Here is a 19,395-nt window from a genome sequence, read left to right on the forward strand (position 1 = left end):
CCGCTGAGACATCGGCATCAATGTGGCTAGACATTGAGCCCTCTCAGACAACGTCAAGCCTTATTAGTCTGTTGTTCTTAGATAAATTGACATCGTTTATGGAATATTGTCATAAAGTAATGATGATCAATACTGTTAAAACATGAAAGACAATGTGTCAGATCGAGGGCAATACAGCCAAAACCATGTTTCTTACCCCTATAATTGGTACACCGGGTTGTCAAACGGGGATAATGGATTCCAGGTGGAAACTGTCCGCAGGCAGGGGTGTACATTGCTTGGGTTATTTAGAATTATTAGAATCCCTATAGTGTGGAAACAGGTCCTTGGGTTCAGCAAGTCCACTTCGACCCTCTGAAGAGTAACCCACCCAGACCCATTCCCCTACCATCCTATATTTACCCTGATTAATGCCCCAACTTACAGATCCTGGAACACTATGGTCAATTTAGCAACGGCCAATTCATCTAACCTGCACATCTTCGTGACTGTGGGAGGAAACCTACGCAGACACAGTTGAGAATATACTAACTCCACACAGCCAGTCACCCAAGGCTGGAACCAAACCTGTGATCGTTGTGCGGTGAGTCAGCAGTGCAAACCACTGAGCCACCACGCGTTACTTGAGGGAGAAACAATGATATCATTTGATCAATTAACTCGTATGTATGGACTACCTGGTAGAGACTTATTCTGTTTTATTTTTCCAGATTAAAAATTTGATTAAAAGATTACTTTTAACAGACACTTATAGATCCGATATAGAGAAGTGGATTCTTACTGTTAAGAATACCCTTTCCGTCAGCACCCTTTATCATTAGTAGGATAGTGTCCTCTCAGACAACACTGTGCAGCTTCGTGACGTCTGTGCGAGAGAGTTGGGGGTTTAGATCTCTTCGGAGACATAGGAGAATATTTGTGAAAATGCTGGAAGGATTTTAATCTATAATAGGACACATTCCATGCAGTTGAAAATTCTTCGTAAGGTCTATCTGACCCCAGATTTTCTCTCAATATTCAAAGTGGGATTATCTTCAGCATGTCCTAAATGCAGGATGACTACAGGCACTCTTGCTTATTGCATGTGGTCCTGCTGCAGACTTCATATATATTGGAGCACTGTGTTAAATTTGGTAGAGTGGTCTTGGGGACTGAATTGGAGATGGACCCGGTTTCTCTTTTCCTGGGCCTGCCCAGAGTATATTACGCAGTTGCACATGGGAAAAAAATGTATATCCTTACTTCCTGTGCTAGGAAAAATATTCTGTTGTGTTGGATGTCTGAAAACTCCCCGGGGCTGTAGGGTCTTTGTAAGCTCATCGTGGAGAATAACCCTTTGGACTTTCTCACCAGAATGGCGCACCAAAAAACAGAGATTAATATAAGTCAGAGAGTCATAGAGATGTACAGCATGGAAACAGACCCTTTGGTCAAACCCAATCATGCAGATCACATATCCCAAACCAATCTAGTCCCACCTGCCAGCACCCAGCCCATATCCCTGCAAATCCTTCCCATTCATTTATCCATCCAAATTCCTCTTAAATATAGCACTTGCATCAGCCTCCCCAAGTACACCTTGCAGCTCATTCCATATATGCACCACACTCTGTGTGAAAAAGTTGCCCCGTAAGTCTCTTTTATATCTTTCCCCTCTCACCCTAAAATTATACCCTCTAGTTCTGGACTCCCCGATCCCAGGGAAAAGACTTTACCTATTTACCCTATCCATGCCACTGTATAATGTCACCACTCAGCCTTCGACGCTCCAGAGAAAATAGCCCAGCCTTTTCAGCCTCTCTCAAATCTCAAATCCTCCAACCCTGGCAACATCCTTGTAAATCTTTCCTGAACCCTTCCAAGTTTCACAACATCTTTCCGATAGGAAGGAGACGAGAATTGAACGCAATATTCCAACAGTGGCCTAACAAATGTCCTGTACAACCGCAAAATGATCTTCGAACTCCTGTACTCAATACTCTGAACAATAAAGGAAAGCATGCCAAATGCTTTCTTACTATCCTATCTACCTGAAACTCCACTTTCAAGGAGCTATGAACCTACACTCCAAGGTCTCTTTGTTCAGCAACATTCCCTGCGACCTTAACATTTAGTGTAAAAGTCCTGCTAAAATTTGCTTTCCAAAAGAGCAGCACCTCACATTTATCTGAATTAAACTCCATCTGCCACTTATCAGCCCATTTGGCCAGTTGGTCAAGATCCCGTTGTGATCTGAGGTGACCGACTTCGCTGCCACTACACCTCCAATTTTGGTGTCATCTCCAAACTTACTAAGTGTACCTCTGATGCTCGCTTCTAAATCATTCATGTCAATGACAAAAAGAAGTGAATCCAGCACCGATGCTAGTGGCACTCCACTGGTCACAGGCCTCCAGTCTGAAACACAATCCTCCATCGCAACCCTGTGTCTTATACCTTTGAGCCAGTTCTGTATCCAAATGGCTAGTTCTCCCTGTATTCCATGAGTTCTAACCTTGCTAATCAGTCTCCATGGGGAATCTTATCAAAACCCTTACTGAAGTCCATATAGGTCACATCTACCCCTCTGCCCTCATCAGTCCTCTTTGTTACTTCCTCAAAAAACGCAATCAAGTTTGGGAGACATAATTTCTCACGCAAAAAGCAATGTTGATTATCCCTAATCAGTCATTGCCTTTCCAAATACATGTACATCCTTTCCCTCAGGATTCTCTCCAACAACTTGCCCACCACCAAGGACTGACTCACTGCTCTATAGTGTCCTGGCTTGTCCTAACTGCCCTTCCTAAACAGTGGCGCCACATTAGCCAACGTCCAGTCTTCTGGCACCTCACCTGTGACTATGCATACTACAAATATCTCAACAAGAGTCCCAGCAATCACTTCTCTAGCTTCCCACAGAGTTTTAGGGTACACCTGATCAGGTCCTGGGGACCCGTTTCAAGACATCCAACACTTTCTCCTCTGTAATATGGACAGTTTGCAAGGTGTCACCATCTATTTCCCTACATTTTACGTCTTCCATGTCCTTTTCAACAGTAAATACTGATGCAAAATACTCGTATAGTATCTCCCCCCCACTTCCTGTGCTAGGAAATATATTCTGTTGTGTTGGATGTCTGAAAAGCCCCCGGGTCTGTTGGGTCGTTGTAAGCTCGTCATGGGAAATATCCCTTTGGACTTTCTCACCAGTATGGTGCACCGAAATGCAGAGATTTATATAAGATATGGCAGGCCTTTTTGGATTACCGCAATACAGGCTTAACTGCCACTTTCATAAGGGCATTTATATAGCCATGATGATATTGTCTAATGAATCAAATATGAAGAATTATGGACATATGTATGTGCAATGCTCTCGAAGAACGAGAATTATTGTTTGTTATGCTGAACCATATTATTTATTTATTATTTATTGTTTATTTTTGTTTTTCTTCTGTCCGTTCAGAGACGTTAAATTGTTTTGTATATTCATGCACATGGGTGTAATTTTGTTCAGTTATTTGAGTTGTTTTGTTATTGGTTTATTATAACAATAAAAATATCTTCTTCAATAAAAATTTTTGTTAAAAAAATTAAAATGCTGACATTGATAGAATAGAGTCACAAAGAACTCTCATTAGAGAGACCACTCATGGTGTTTTACGCTGAAGGTCACCACACTTCGGGTGATGGGGTGAGGTTGAGAGAGCATCCCCTTCATGGTAATCTCTGTCAGTGTGGGGAATTGAACCTGCGCTGGTGGCCTCCCTCTGCATGACAAACCAACCATCCAGCCAACTGAGTGGGAGACTGTGCAACTGTTACACACAGAATCGTTCACAGACAAGGGGCAAGGTAAACTTTCATGACAAGGAAAAAGGTATATTTGAGATAACGGTCATGTTAACGGCTGAGGATAAAAACGTTCTCTGCTAGAAGTTGTATTTTACATTGAGACAAGTGTTTGGAAGGTGTCTTTGGTTGAATACAACAAGGTGAGAAAAGTGAAATAACCAGAATGACTAATTGTGATTGGGTATCGATATCCATAAAATAAGTGCATGTTTTTGAATGGTCTGTGGAAAGCATTATGACTGCTGCATGAATTTAAAAAGCAGATCAAATATATTGTTCGGAGATTCCGTCCCCATGGGAAATGCCTTCTGAACGCATGCTGGAGGAAACCCGGGGAAAACATGTCTGAGAATCGTCTGCTCGGTAACAGAAAGCTGGTGGTTGAATGAATGAAAGCTCCTGTGACATGGAGCTGAGAAAACCATCAGATCATCACCGAACGTAATGAATGTTGGTGCATATTTGAAGCACTGAATGGCCTCATGATGGATTTTAATTGTGTGCGATTTGAAAAACGTACATCTCTATTCCATCCTCTTACGTGTTACACGCTGGGGCACAGCCGTTTTCCTGAAATTGGGAATACGTTGGAACATTATCTGGAACATTCCATAATTGGCATTCTCCAGAATATTCTATAACTGTGTTGGGGGCACTAGAAATGCAAGAGAGAAAGAGAGGGAAGATGATGCATGCAGTAGTGAGAGTGGTGGAGCATGAGCCTTGTTCAGGGGAACGTGCTATAACAGATATACAGTGAGTGTGACGGAACAGAGAGAATACGGTGACCCTTATCCTGACAAAGGGGGCAAGGTTATTGATGCTTGTCCTATATTGCTGGGCATTTCATCAGACTGAAGATACTGCACTGAGCTGGGTGGGGAGGTCAGACCAGGCTCAGTGGGTCTGGTGATGTGATCCCTCTGAGTAAAGAATGGTTCCCCTCTGTACTAGCCCATCCACCAGGACCTCCGTGCTGCTGTTGACAAACCGTGACGTAATTTCCCCTTAGCTGCCATGCTCGGGTAAAATGTGCAGGGCAGCTCCAAACTGAGAAAGTTCAACCGTGTGCCAATTGGCCTTTTAGAGATGACATCATTGCCAGGAATCACAGAATATCCAGGGGCATCCAGGCGACTGTGATTACCTCCAGTCATCATGGGTGGGAGAATCGGGCTGGTATTGTATGAGAGGGACATTATGGAGTGGGATAAGTAGTTACTGAGATGAGTTTGGTAAGATAGCACCAGGAAATCAGCTCGGCCTCGTGCATATAACCCCTCTGTCACACTCAATGAAAATGTCACTGAGACAGTTTTTTGTTAGATTCAGCCCAGTGAGGTGAAGACTCTGCTGTCCTCACTCCCTGTTACAAAGCTGCAGAACAAATGCTCATTCAAAACTCTCCATCACCTGAACTCACAGCAATATCCCATTAACTCATAATTCTTCATAATACTCACCCGTGTTGCATGATACTATCGAAATGTCTTCATTTCAGCATTCTGAAACCTGTGAACATATCCTTCCATGACATTCTTCTCAGTCTCTCCCACCCTGTCTCCACTTCAAAACACACTCACTTACAGTCATACTGCACGAGACTGCCAGTACGGGTGGCCATTTGGCCCAGCTGGTCCATGTCAACCAAAGTGTCCATCCACACTCACCCCATTTCCCTGCCCTTCATCTGTATCCACACTCACCCCATTTCCCTGCCCTTGATCTGTATCCACACTCACCCCATTTCCCTGTCCTTGCTCTGTATCCATACTCACACCATTTCCCTGCCCTTGCTCTGTATCCACACTCACCCCATTTCCTGCCCTTGCTCTGTATCCACACTCACCCCATTTCCCTGCCCTTGCTCTGTATCCACACTCACCCATTTCCTGCCCTTGCTCTGTATCCACACTCACCCCATTTCCCTGCCCTTGCTCTGTATCCACACTCACCCCATTTCCCTGACCTTGCTCTGTATCTCTTTTATCCTTTCCTATCTGTGTATTTGTCCAAATGTCTTTTCAATATTGTTATTGTACCCATCTCAATCAGCTCAGTCCATATGCGTACCACACTCTGTGTAAAAAAGTTGCCCCTCAGGTTCCTTTTTATATATATTTTTCCTTTCCAAAAATTAATGGATGTCCTTGAGTCCTCGATTCCCCAACCGTAGCAAAAAAAATGAAGTATTCACCCCATGCACGCCTGTCATGATTTTGTAAGAGTTACACTTCTATAAGAACCCTCTCAGTTTCCTACGCTGTAAGGAAATAAGTTCTAACCTGTCCAACTTCTGCCTATAACTGAGAGCCTTTTGCCCAGGAAACATCTTTGTAAATTTCGTCTACTTCCTTTCTAGAGCAAGGTGAACAAAGCTGAACACAATACTCCAACTGCAGCCTTACCAACATCCTGTACAACAGGAACATAACGTCCCAACTTCTATACTCAATGCCCTGATGTAGGCCAGTGTGTCAACAGCCTTCTTCACTGTCCTGTGTATCTGTGACTCAAATTTCAGATAACCGTGCACCTGATCTCCAACGTCCTTTTGTTCCTCTACACTCCTTAATACCCTCTCAATCATCATTAAAATCCTACCTGGATTTTACTTTCCAAAATGAAAGAAGTCACACTTCTTCATATTAAACACCATTTGTTATTTCTGAGCCCACTTCCTCAACTGACCAGGATACTGCTGCAATTTCTGATAATGTTCCTCACAGTAAATGATGCCTCCTAATTTAGACTCATCTGCAAACTGACTAACCTTGCGCTGTGCACTCTGGTCCAAATCATTGATATAGATAACAAGCAGCAATGGGCCCATGACCGACCAATGAGGCACTCCACTAGTCACAGGCCTCCAGTCCGACAAACATACCTCCACCATAGCCATTTGCTTCATAACGTCAAACCAATTGTGTCGCCAATTTGCCAGTTTACATTGGAGTCCATGTGATCCAACCTTCCAGAGCGGCCTACCATGTGGAACCTTATCAAAGTCCTTACTGAATTCCACATAGACTATGTCCAACACCCTGCCCTTGTCAACCTTTCTGGTCATTTCCTCAGAAACTCGAACAAAATGTGTAAGGTATGATCTGCCACGTACAAAGCTATGCTGACTGCTCCAAGTCAAACTAAATCTTTCCAAATGCATGCACATCTTATCACTCAGAACCTTCTCAAGTGGTTTACCGAAAGCAGATGTGAAGCTTACGGATCTATATTTCCCAGACATTTATTTGTAGCACTTCTTGAATAAGGGCATGTTTGTTACCGCCCAGCCTTTCAGGTCCTTGGCCCCTGAAGTGTCTTCTCTCGCCTCTTGCATGTGTCTGGTCAGGACCAAGAGATTTATCTGAATTTAAGCATTCTAATATGTCCATTAGTACCATTAGTGATATGGACTGTTCCAATATATGTCATTTAACGTCCCAAAGGTCACAGGTCTTCATGTCTTTCTTCATGATAAACGCAGAGGGGGAGTTGAGGAACTCAACCATCTCTTGACGTTTTACACAAGCACACCCATTTTAGATTGTAAGACATCTTATTCTCTCTCTGATTGTCTTTTTCTTTACTGCACTGAATTTGGATTCACACCAATCTGCTCAGCCAAGGCTATCTCATATCCCATTTTCGCCTTGCTGATTTCTTTCTTCAGTAAACTCCTGCATCCCCTGTGTACCTCCAGGGATTCCCTTTGTCCCTGCTGCCTGTACCTGAGCCACGCCTTCTGTTTTTGCTGGTCAGAGACTCAATATCTCTTGTCTTTCAGCCTCACTTTCCCTTCACCCTCGCAGGAGCATGTAGACCTTGAACTCAAGCTATCTCACTTTTGAAGCCTGCCCCCTTGCCCGGGATCATTTTACCTGGAAACAAACTACTCCAATCATCCCCTGCAACCCCTGGTCTAATTCCAACAACATACGCCTTGCCACAACTTAGAACTTGAATCCGTGGAATAATTTTGTCCCAGCCATAACTATTTTCAAATTAATGCAGCTCTAGTCACTTTTCCCAAAATTCTCCCCCACTTTACCTCCGTCACCTATCCTACCCTATTTCCCAACAGTAGGTTTAGATTGTCCCATCCCCAATAGGACCCTCTATATATTGCTTTTAGTTCAGGAAACTATCCTGAACACACTTAACAAATTACGTTCTATCTAAGTCCTTAACCATCTGGAATTCCCAGTCTATGTTAGAAAAAATAAAATCAACCATTATGACAACCTATTGCTCCTGCAAGTCCAGCCGGTCTCCCTGCATATTTGTTCCTCTAATTTCCATTGATTACTTAGAGGCTTATAGTGCAACCACTATAACATCACCATCCTGCTCTTACTTCTTTGCCCAGTTCACAAAACATCATTGGATATTATTTCAGCTATTTCATCATTAAATACTAGAGTGATATGCGCCTTTATCAGAACTCTTGGTAATTAAATTGTTTCCATTTACATCTCTTCCTCACAGTGATTTTCACATTCGCAGCACCCCTTATCAAGGTACAGTGGAGATATGGAGCTGTAACTGGATGGGAACTGCACATCCTGTCACTTCCAGCATTGGTTACATTTTCCCCCACACTGGGAAGTGATCTAACACAGTGTTACTGAACAATGCAACAGTCTGAGTTTATATATGAATGAACCAGTGCGGACTGCACAGCTCCCCACACTGAACATGTAGCCCATGATTATAGATCAAGCATTGGTGTGGGCTGCACCGAGTTTCACTCTGGACATTGCTGTGTTGATTCAGCTGTATATTTGCCGGATCTACACAGTGCTCCATCCTGAATATGTAATGTGAGTTGGATTGCGAATGTGAGAGTACGAAACATCTGACAATACCTTTATTTTGTGTTTTCATTCTTGTGATTGGACCCTTAAAACCCTGACTCATCCTGTCAGACCCATCCCTCTGGATGGGTCATGGTGAATGTTGTTGCAGCTTCTGAGTCTGCAAAATGACCAACAAATGGAGCAGAGGCTGCAGAGAGGGGAGTCTCGGTATAATGGAATGAGGGAATCACAATCAGATCAGACGTGGTTTTTGTGAATGGTGGGGCAGGATTGAATGGACCACTAATGTAATTTATTCATATATTTCTGATTGTTCCAAGCAGAGTGGAGTGGGGAGTGAGTCACCTCCTGCTGTTCTTGCATAACAGGATGCTGGGGCCTCACTAATCTCCAGATTTCCCTGGGCCCCAGTTTCGAGCTGTGAGTGACTCCCTCCTGTCCCTGTGTCCCAGCCTCAAGCAGTTGAATGACTGCCTCCTGTCCCTGTGCCCCAGTCTCAAGCAGTTGAATGACTGCGTCCTGTTTCTGAGTCCCAGTCTCGAGCTCTGAGTGACTCCCTCCTTTCCCTGTGCCCCAGTCTCAAGCAGTTGAATGACTGCGTCCTCTTCCTGTGTCCCAGTCTCGAGCAGTTGAGTGACTGACTCCTGATCCAAGGTTTGTGATAGTAGATGTCCCCCTCCTGCTACTGAGTAACACGCTCCAATAACTCTGTGCTGACCTGCTGCTCCAGGGTATTGCATTGGAGTTGAGGGATTTAATGGACTCTTCACATTCCTTACAGCTTCTCTTGACTAAAAGCCTTTCTCCTGTTTCTGTAAAACACCCTCAAAATTTGAATGATGTATTTTTGCATTTTACTCTCAGTAATTGAGCAAACAAGCTGACAGAATTCAGAAGCTGAATTGCCTCCTCCTGTCTCTGTGTCATACACTCAAGAGGCAATAGAGTCTCTGAGATGTACAGCACGGAAAAAAACTTTCGGTCTGATCATCCATATCAACCAAATTTCTTAAATAAATCTCGTCCCCCTTTCCAGCACTTGGCCCATCTCCCTCTGCACACTTCAAATGCATGTATTCATCCAAATGCCTTTTAGATGGTGTAACTATACCTGCCTCCACCACCTCTTTTGGCTGGTCGATCCATACAGGCAGCAGTCTCTGTGTGAACAGGTTGTCCCTCATCTCCCTTTTTAAATCTTTCCTCTCTCACCTTAAACCGATGTCTTCTAATTTCGGACTCGCCTATCCTGGGTAAAAGACGTTGACTGTTTACCTTATCTATGCCCCTCATGATTTTATAAACCTCTTTAACGTCACCCCTCAGCCTCAACACTTGAAAATAGTCCCAGCCTATTCAAACTCTCCCTGTAACTCTAACACTCCAACCCCTGCAACATTCTTTTTAAATCTCTTCTACACCCTTTCAAGCTTGTCAACATCTTTCCGACAGCAGGGAGACCAGAATTAAAGGCAGTATTACAAAAGTGGCCAAACCAATGTCCAGGACAGATGCAACATGTCATGAAAATGTTTAGAATCAAAGCACGCACCAGCAAAGGGAAGATCACGAATTGCCTTCTTCACTACACTATCTACCTGCGATGGCACTTTCAAGGAACGGAGAACCTGCACCACAAGGTGACACAGTAGCTCAGTGACTAGCATTGCTGCATAATAGCGCAGCGATCTGGGTTTAATTCGACCCTTGAATGATTGCCTGTGTGGAGTTTGCACATTCTCCCCATGTCTGCATGAGTTTCCTCCGGGTGTTATGTTTTCCTCTGACAGTATAAAGATATACAGATAAGGGTAGATTGGCTATGCTAAATTGCATATAGTACTCAGGAATGTGTAGGCGAGGTGGATTAGCCATGGGAAATGCAGGCTCAGAGGGATAGGTTAGGGATTTGTCCAGTGGGATACTGTTTAGAGGTTCGCTGTGGCCTCGATGGGCCGAATAGGCTGTTTCCTCACTATAGGGATTCGATAATTTCGATGGGGTTCTCCTTGATTGGCAGTTTTCGACAGGACCCTACCTACATGACTTGCCTTGATTTTTCTTGCCAAAATGCAACATCTTTCATTTAACTAAAATAAACTCCATCTGCCACCCCTTGGTTCACCTCAGCAAAATCCCATTATAGTCTGAGAAACCATTCTCCACTGACGACTACACCACCAAATTTGGTATTATCTACAAACGTACTGACCATACATCATATACTCAAATGCAAATAATTTATGTAAGTGACAAAAGGCAGTGGACCCCCCTATTGATCTTTGCGGCACACCACTGGTCACAGGTCTCCATGTTTAATGAACAGATGTCCACTGTCAGGCCCTGTCTCCATTATTCAAGAAAATGTTGGATCTAAATGGCGAGCTCTCCCTGGATCCCAGGCAGTCTGACCTTGCTAACCAGTCTACCATGTAGAACATTTTGGTTTTCTTACTGAATTCCATGAAGACAACATCCACTCCCATGCCTTCATCGACCATCTTCATCACTTCCTCAAAAAATTTCACCGAGTCAGTGAGACGTGATCTCCAATGTACAAAGCCCTCTTCTGTCCTTGTCTTTCCAAATGCATATCGATCCTTTTCCTCGAAATCCCCTCCAACAATTTAATCACCATTAACGTCAGGCTCATTGATCTATAGTTACCTGTTTTTTCCTTACTTTCTTAAATAATGACACTATGTTAGCAGCCCTCCAGTCTTTTGACACCTCACCTATGGAAATCAATGTCACAAATATATCAGCAAAATGCTGAGCAATCGATGTCCTAGCTTCCCACAAATATCTGGGATACACCTGCTCAGGTTCCAGGGATTTGTTCACCTTTATGGGTTTTAAAATGTCCAACACCTCCTTGTAATATAGACACTTTTGAACTTATCATTACATATTTCTTCATTCTCTCGCTCTTGTAACCTCCACCACATTAAACTCTGAGGAGAAATATTTGTTTAGTATCCCTCCAACCTATATATATGTGGTTCCATACATAGGTAGCTTGACTGATCTTTAACGTGCCCTGTTCTCTCCCGAGTTAATCTTTTCCCATAAAATGATTTGTAGAATTTCCTCAATGCCCCATTAAGCCTATTTCTAAAGCCATCAGTTGTCCACATTTTTCTGGCCCAATTTCCCCATTGACTATACACTTGCTGCTCTTATACACCTCTCAGGATTCACTTGATCACAGCTCTGTTTACCTGACATATGCCTCCTTCCTTACCTTGACCAGAGCATCAATATATCTACCCATCCAGCACGCCCTGCACCCACCAGCCTTGGCCCTCTCACTGATGGGAACACGTTGGCTCTGGACTCTCTGAAACCCAGTTTAATGGCCTTGCATTTTCCAACCATCCCTTTACCTGTGAATAGGTTATTTCAATCAGCCTTTCACAGGTCTCCATAACACTTTCAGTATTGGCCTTATTCAAAGTTAGAACTTCAATATTTACATTAGGTCGTTCTTATTCCAAAACTAATTTAAAACTAATATTTATGTGTATCAGACTGGAAAGTTAAATAAACACTTCCTTCTCCTCTGGGACTGACTCGAGAGTCTGAATGGGATCCTCGTGGCCCTGTGTAATAGACTGGAAAGGCTGAATGGCCTCCTCCTGTCCCTGTGTAACAGACCCGAGACATTAAATGACACAGCAAACCGTGGATTACGAGCAGACGGTAAACTGTATCTGATCGAGGTCAATCCCTTCTCAGTTACAGAAACACAGATGACACAATGTACTCCAGGTGCCCTCTCAGTAACACCTCATACAGCTGCAGCGACACATGTCTTCGTTCTGAATGATTCTGTTGGCAAAATGCGCAATTATTCTAGATTTCCACCTTTTCAAGTAGCAACAGGCTAATATGAGCTGAATGGCCTTCTCTTATCCCTCTGTAAGAGGCCCATATGGACAGAATTGCTTCGGCCTGTCACGGAGCAGCAGTCTCAACGCTCTGTCTCACGGTTATGAAAGGATTTGATAACAGGGCATCAAAACCAGGAGTAGCCTCACACTGGTCAATAAGTACCACACTTTGTGTTGAGGTATCCAGAAACTTACCCACCCGAGTTTGTTTTATGCAACCGATCTGTTATTTTCCATTTGCTTCCTTTCATAAACAGAGTGGGACATATATAGACCCCCGCAATGCCCTGTTAATACTCTCATATACAAGTTTAAAAAAAGGTTTAAAAGGTTTAAAGATTTTTGGTCCATCCTTCAGCAACCTTCATCCATTCCATCCAATCCCAGTAAACGTTCCCTTTTATAGTGATATGAAAAGTGATGTGTGGAACTGGTTAACTGAACCTGTTTGTTTCGTCATGAATTGGAGATGCCGGTGTTGGACTGGGGTGTACAAAGATAAAAATCACACACCAGGTTATAGTCCAACAGGTTTAATTGGAAGCACATTAGCTTTCGGAGCGCCGCTCCTTCATCAGGTGATAGTGCAGGGCTCGATCGTAACACAGAATTTATCGCAAAGATTTACAGTGTGATGAAACTGAAATTATACATTGGAAAATACTTGATTGTGTGTTGAGTCTTTCATCTGTTCGAATACCATGATAGTTTCATTTCTTTCATGTGTAAATCACAAAACCTTTTTTTTTTAAAGTTGCATTCTCAGGTTAGCTGTAACAATGAGTGCTAGCTAGACAATATGTTGAAGGTGTTCGCCCCCTGAGTTCTCTGTCTATACCATGATGTTTAGATTGATTCTAATCTGAAAAGTGAGATAATGGAGTTTTACATGAATTCATGCAGTTTTTGAGCTCAGAGGTTTACATGAAATCATGTAGTTTTTGAGCAAAGTACAATGTAACTCTGCAAGTACAAATTCACCCCACAAAATATATGTGTGCATGTGGGTCTTTGTCTGTTTGTGTGTGTGTGTGTTTGTCTTGGTTGGGGGTTGTGAGTGTGAGAGGGAGTGTATATGTGTGTGAGTGATGTAGAGTTTCTTAAGTCTGTGAGAGGGTGCATGTGTGAGTGTGGGAGTGTGTGTGCGTGCCTGGGGTGGGGGGATATGAGTATCAGTGAGAGAGAGTGTATATGTGTATGCATGAGAGTAGAGTGGTCTAAATCTCTGATCGGATGCCTGTCTGAGTGTGGGTGTCTGTAAGGGTGTGTGTGTCTGTGTGCGTGTCTGTGTACGTGTGTCCGTATGCATGTGTGTGTGTAGGAATGCCTCTGCGTGTGTGTGTGTGTGTGTGTGTGTGTTTGTGTGTGTATACAGTGCAATGGTGGTCACCTGTAATGTACGTGAACCCAATGTCCCGGTTGAGACCCTCCCTCTGGTTCCCGAAATTAGTTATCAGCCTCTGCTCGGCCACTGTTCGCTGCTGCCTGTCCCGAAGTCCACCTTGAAGGATGGTCACCAGAAGGTCCGAGGTTTAATATCCTGGACCACTGAAGTATTCCCCAACTGGAAGGGAACACTCCTGTCTGTTGATTGTTGTGCTAGCCCATTCTTCCGTTGTTGTAGCCTTTGCTCAGTTTCCCAGTGTTTGTTCAGTGACTGTGATTAATGCCAATCTCCATGGATTCTAATTATCCCAGTGGAGGGTTTCCATCTTTTAATGATAAATAGGCGCCGTTCAATGTGTTATCCCATAACTTGAGCGGGAGCATCACCGACAGCACTGACAGGGATCAGCAGATTTAGAGAGAGGGGCGGACAGATCCGAATCTGAAAACATTAGACTGGAATGTTCCAAAAATGTATCCGAATCTGGGAACATTAGACTGGCACGTTCTAAAAATAGACAGGAGTTTATCCGATTATGTTTGGTATCTTTCTGTATTTTATTGGTGGTCATTATCATTGCGGATCTATTATGCTCTTCTCATTATTCAATATTTTTATTATCCTTTCCTGGCTATCGTTGGTGTTCCTGGTATGTGTCACTGTCCAGATTTGTTTTTCTATAAACACATAGTTTACACTTCTTGTCACTATTATTGTTCCTGTTGAAAATCTCAATCCAGATATTCACTCTACAGACCACTACTAACTACATCAAGGAATGTGTTCATTTACTGTCTCTCTCTCTGCTCTGGCAGTGTTACTCATGGGTCTCTATGTTGACCTACTCAGTTTCAGCGGAGAACTACAATTTATTGTACCATTGCCTTTGGTATATAAATATTAACAGTATGGAGGTCACTCTCCACTGTTCTGGTTACAAACTCCGCTTCCACCCCATCCCTGGTTAATATCTGCGGCTGAAGCAGACAGGTCACAACTGTGGGAGATCCCTTTGACCATGAGCTGATTCCTGACACCATACCTTGACCATTTCTAACTTGAAAAACTCACCACCGCCGAATATATCTCACTGGTGTATTCCATCTGCTGTTGAACCTTGAGCTATGAAATACCGTCTTAATGAAGTTAATAATCTGCTGCTGACGCTCCCGGCTTCAAACCTGCCGAAGCAAATCTGATTCGAACTCACGCCAAACTGCCATCCGTCTGTCATTCATGTGCACGCCGATGTATATTGCTATTGTGTCTGGCGATGACTTTATTTTAACATTCTCAAACACGTTATCTCATCTGTCCATGAAACTTCTCTCGTTCTCTCTCTGTTGATTAACAAAAAGCCTGCCAGTTGTTCGTATTTAAAATAATTTATTCCATGTGCATTCCTTCTCAAACAAGGAGTTTCACATTCAGCCACGCCAATCGCGCACACACACGCACTGTCCCTCAGTTTCTGATGAACACATACACACAGCAAATCTTCCCATTGTAGGCAGTAACCTGTTGCGAATATAGTTAGCATATGATAGTAAAGTTTGAAATACTCTCCATGCTGGGCAGATAGTGCAGTTTACTGAGCAACACACTAGCATGGTCAGCACAGCCCTCCATGCTGGGCTGTCACCTGTCCCAGTTTATGCTATTTGTGATGTTCTGTGAAGCAAATTCAGAATTTGATGTAACAAAATATTTCTGCTGATCTGACAATGCCTGTATTCAATGTTCTCATTCTTGTAATTTTGCTTTCGAAGATCTCACTTCTTCAGTTAGTCCCACTGCCATGTCTTTTTCCCCATATTTTCACAACATCTTTTCAATTAATTAACTGTCTGTTTCTGTCTTTAATGTGAATCTCTCTGTCCCTCTGTATCTTTCTCTGGCCTCGGCTTTTGGCTCTGTAGTATATCGATTCCTGGCATTGTGTAGCTCAGAAGCAATGAAATGGTGTGTGTCAGGCTGTTGTTCACTTCCCGGTATGTCCCAAGTGATGGTCCGTGGAGAGGCGTGTTTCAGAAGTTATGAGACGCATCCTTGTAACTTGGTCTGTGCATGTGTTTGTCCCTCTCAGGTGATCTTGCTGTCAGTAACACGAGGAAGACCCTTGAATAAAGGAACAGTCATTTCATTGTGTAGCAATGCTGTCACTTTTTTTAAATAAAAGGTTATTTTCTCCTTATTTTAATAAGAGGTCTTAAAGGCCAAAGCGCCTACTGAAAACGGCTCAACGAAAAAACGTATGAGACTTTTATGTTTTTTTTTAATAAATAGTAGTAACAATGGCCAGTTGGCACAGACCAGGCTTTATAGTTTTTTTTCCTTGCAGATGTAACAGTTACCAGGTGCCTGGGTCCCAGAAGAGTTGGAAGTTTTAATAAATTATCCCTAGCTGCTATTCTCTCTGAAAGCTCACATGATACTGTTTCCTCCTGGACTGGAGAACTGTATGCAAGAATGTATGCTGAATGCTCATTTTTGCCAAGGGGTGTGTTAAGGTGATGTTAGTATATTGGAACAGTTCATTTGTAGCAGGATCTGTGTCCATCATTCAGCTAAGGTTTCCAATAGCTAGGTTATTCTAAATTCCTCTTCATTTTGTATGGATTTTCATTAGAGTATTTAAATATAGTGTGTTTTGCATAAGGGTAAGTGGTTTGACGAGTGGAATCATATCTGGGACATCCAATTCCCATCTATCTTGTTATTAAGGAAAAGTTGACATCCAAGCTACCTTCTTAAAATAGTTTGAGACAGTCTGGTTGGTCTATAGCAAACTGGGGTCTCTTGTCAGATTCTAAATCGGTAATTGGATTTAGAATTAGAATCCCTACAGTGTGCAAAAAGGTTATTCGACCCAACACGTCTACACTCGACCCTCCAAGGAGTAACCTACCCAGGCCCATTCCTCTACCCTATTATGACACATTTACCCCGACTAAGGCACCTAACCCACACATCCCTGAAATCTATGAACAACTAGGCATGGACAATTCACCTGACATGCTCATCTTTGGATTGTGAGGGGAAACCAGAGCATCCAGAATAAGCTCATGCAGAAAATGGAGAGTATGCACCAGGAGGCTATTGGCTTCAAAGGTTGTGTATAGTAGCTGTTAGGGTCTTTTGTTCCAGATGTTGAATTCAGTTGGTTTAAACAGTGTTTTGTGTATAAAGGTTCTTTCAGTCACTAAGAGTTTTCTGTGTGTGGAAAAATTGTTTTTTAAAAAAGGTAATGAAGGCAAAGCTGCAGGGATTGGCAGACAAGCTGGAGTTGGGGTTGTGTTTGTCTGTGAGAAAATGAGAGACAATTACAGCTATAGCTCAGCAATTACATTTGGAGGATCTTTCTTCAGAATCTTTAGAAATGGCTCGAATTCAATTTCAAATGAGGCACCTTGAACATGAGAAAGAATTGAAACAGTTTGAATTATGATGAAAAATAGAAATAAAAGAAAAGGACATGAAGAAGAGAAAGAGAAAAAGAGAAGAAAAGCAGAGAGTTTCAACTTCAAAAGTTAGCAATTAGAGAGGAAAGTGGACATAGAAGGCGGTGATGAAGGTAGACTGTAGGCTGGATGAGGAGGTTTGTGAGGTTGAGCAACCCTATAGTAGCCATAGGTCTGATGGGGATCTGTTTAGATACATCCAGGCATTATCTAAATTTGATGAGAAGGACGGGGAAGCCTTTTTAATTTCATTTGAGAAAGTGGCTAAACAAATGCAGTGCCCAGTGAACATGTGGACTTAGTTGATCCAAACAACGCAGTTGGGATTTGCATCCCTATCGGAGGAGGTATCTGGGGATTATGAGGAGATGTAGAAAGCCATCTGAAGTGCATGTGAGCTCGTGCCAGAAGCCAACAGACAGCGTTTCAGGAATCTAAAATAGCGTCCCTGGTTAAACTCACATTGACTTTGAAAGAATCAAAAAATATCATTTTGAAAGGTGGGTAAGGGTATTAAAAACTGAGCAAACCAATGACACTCTTAGAGAGATTCTTGTTTTGGAGAAGTTCAACAATTCACTTCTGGCAGTCGTGAGAAATCGTGTGGAAGAGCAGAGAGTTACAACGCCAAGGTTAGAAGCTGAAATGGCAGCTGATGATGATTTAGTTCAGAAACCAAAGTTTGGTTTCTGTGATGGATTGAGAAGAATGTGCAAGATCTTCTTAAAACGTATCACTGTCAGAGTAAGGTTTATTGGCATAGGCCAGGAGAAGCCGGGAAAGAGATTACAGCATTGAGAGGCACAGAAGGATGAAATTCTTTAATGCTGAAATATGAGGAGCTATGTCACTCAGAGGGACTATTGGAGAGATGAGAAGTGCTCCATTATGTAACGTGTGGTTGAAGCGTCCAGTGGAAACATCAACAGATTTATTCCACAATGGGGAAGGAGGCCTTGAGCTTGACATTGGCGTTACGACATTTCAGCATTTAAATTGTGAATAACATACCTGAGACAATTTTTTTTTAATCACTGATCGTGACTCCTTAAAATTTTTGGAGAGGTTTGGGGAGAATAACACCAGTCTGTTTCGATTGAGCTTATTATTGCTGACATTCAATTTGAAATTATACAGGTGACAGGGCGAGAAAACCTAAGTTTTGACACGTTGTGGAGACTTGGATGAAGAAAGACAAAGGCACTCTGTGGCAGGAGTAAAATGACTGAAATCGAATCGAGTTGTGAACATTTGTATGCTTAGAGTCCACGTAATACAAATGCATTTCAATCTGCTAATAGAAGAAGGTTAGGAGGTCTAAAATGAATCCATTTTTGGATATTGATGGATCATTTTATTGATGGTGGAGTTGTGAGTATACTATCATTGTAAAAACGTGATTTTCTCTTGAGTTTTTTTTTGAAGAGAGGTTTTAAAGGCAGAAGTGCAGAACTGCTGTCTGAAAACAGTTTAAGTCACTAACTGAGAAAGCCTTTAGGTTTCATTAAAACGTGGTAACAATGGAAGGGCAGTGGCCAGCTCTCCCAGATCAGGTTTCCACGTTTTGTTTTTAGCTGCAGCATTAAGAAGCTGCTGTGCATCCCAGAAGGGTTGGAAGTTTCAATACATGATCCCCAGCTGCTTTTCTCTCTGAGATCTCTGTTGATGTTGTTTTCTCCTGGATTGGAAAACTGCTGTAAGGATCTGAATACATTTGAATATATCTTTGTGCCAAGCGGTGTAAACCAAGAAGGTATGGTATCTATTGTTTGTGTAAGTGTTCCAACATATAAGCCATCCCAAATTTTTCTTTTCTTTGATTATATTTTAACTAAAGTATTTGAATAAATTATGTTTTGCTTAATGTCGAGTAGGTTGACCAGTCACAATATATCTACAAAACAGTATGTTCAAAATAAGGAAAGGTTTGAGTCTAAGCAGCCTTCTTAAATTATTTTGCGGGGATCTGGTCTACTCCACAACGCTTGTAGCCAAGG

This window comes from Hemiscyllium ocellatum, chromosome 46 (genome assembly GCF_020745735.1).
Source record: "Hemiscyllium ocellatum isolate sHemOce1 chromosome 46, sHemOce1.pat.X.cur, whole genome shotgun sequence".
Classification (NCBI taxonomy): Eukaryota; Metazoa; Chordata; class Chondrichthyes; order Orectolobiformes; family Hemiscylliidae; genus Hemiscyllium; species Hemiscyllium ocellatum.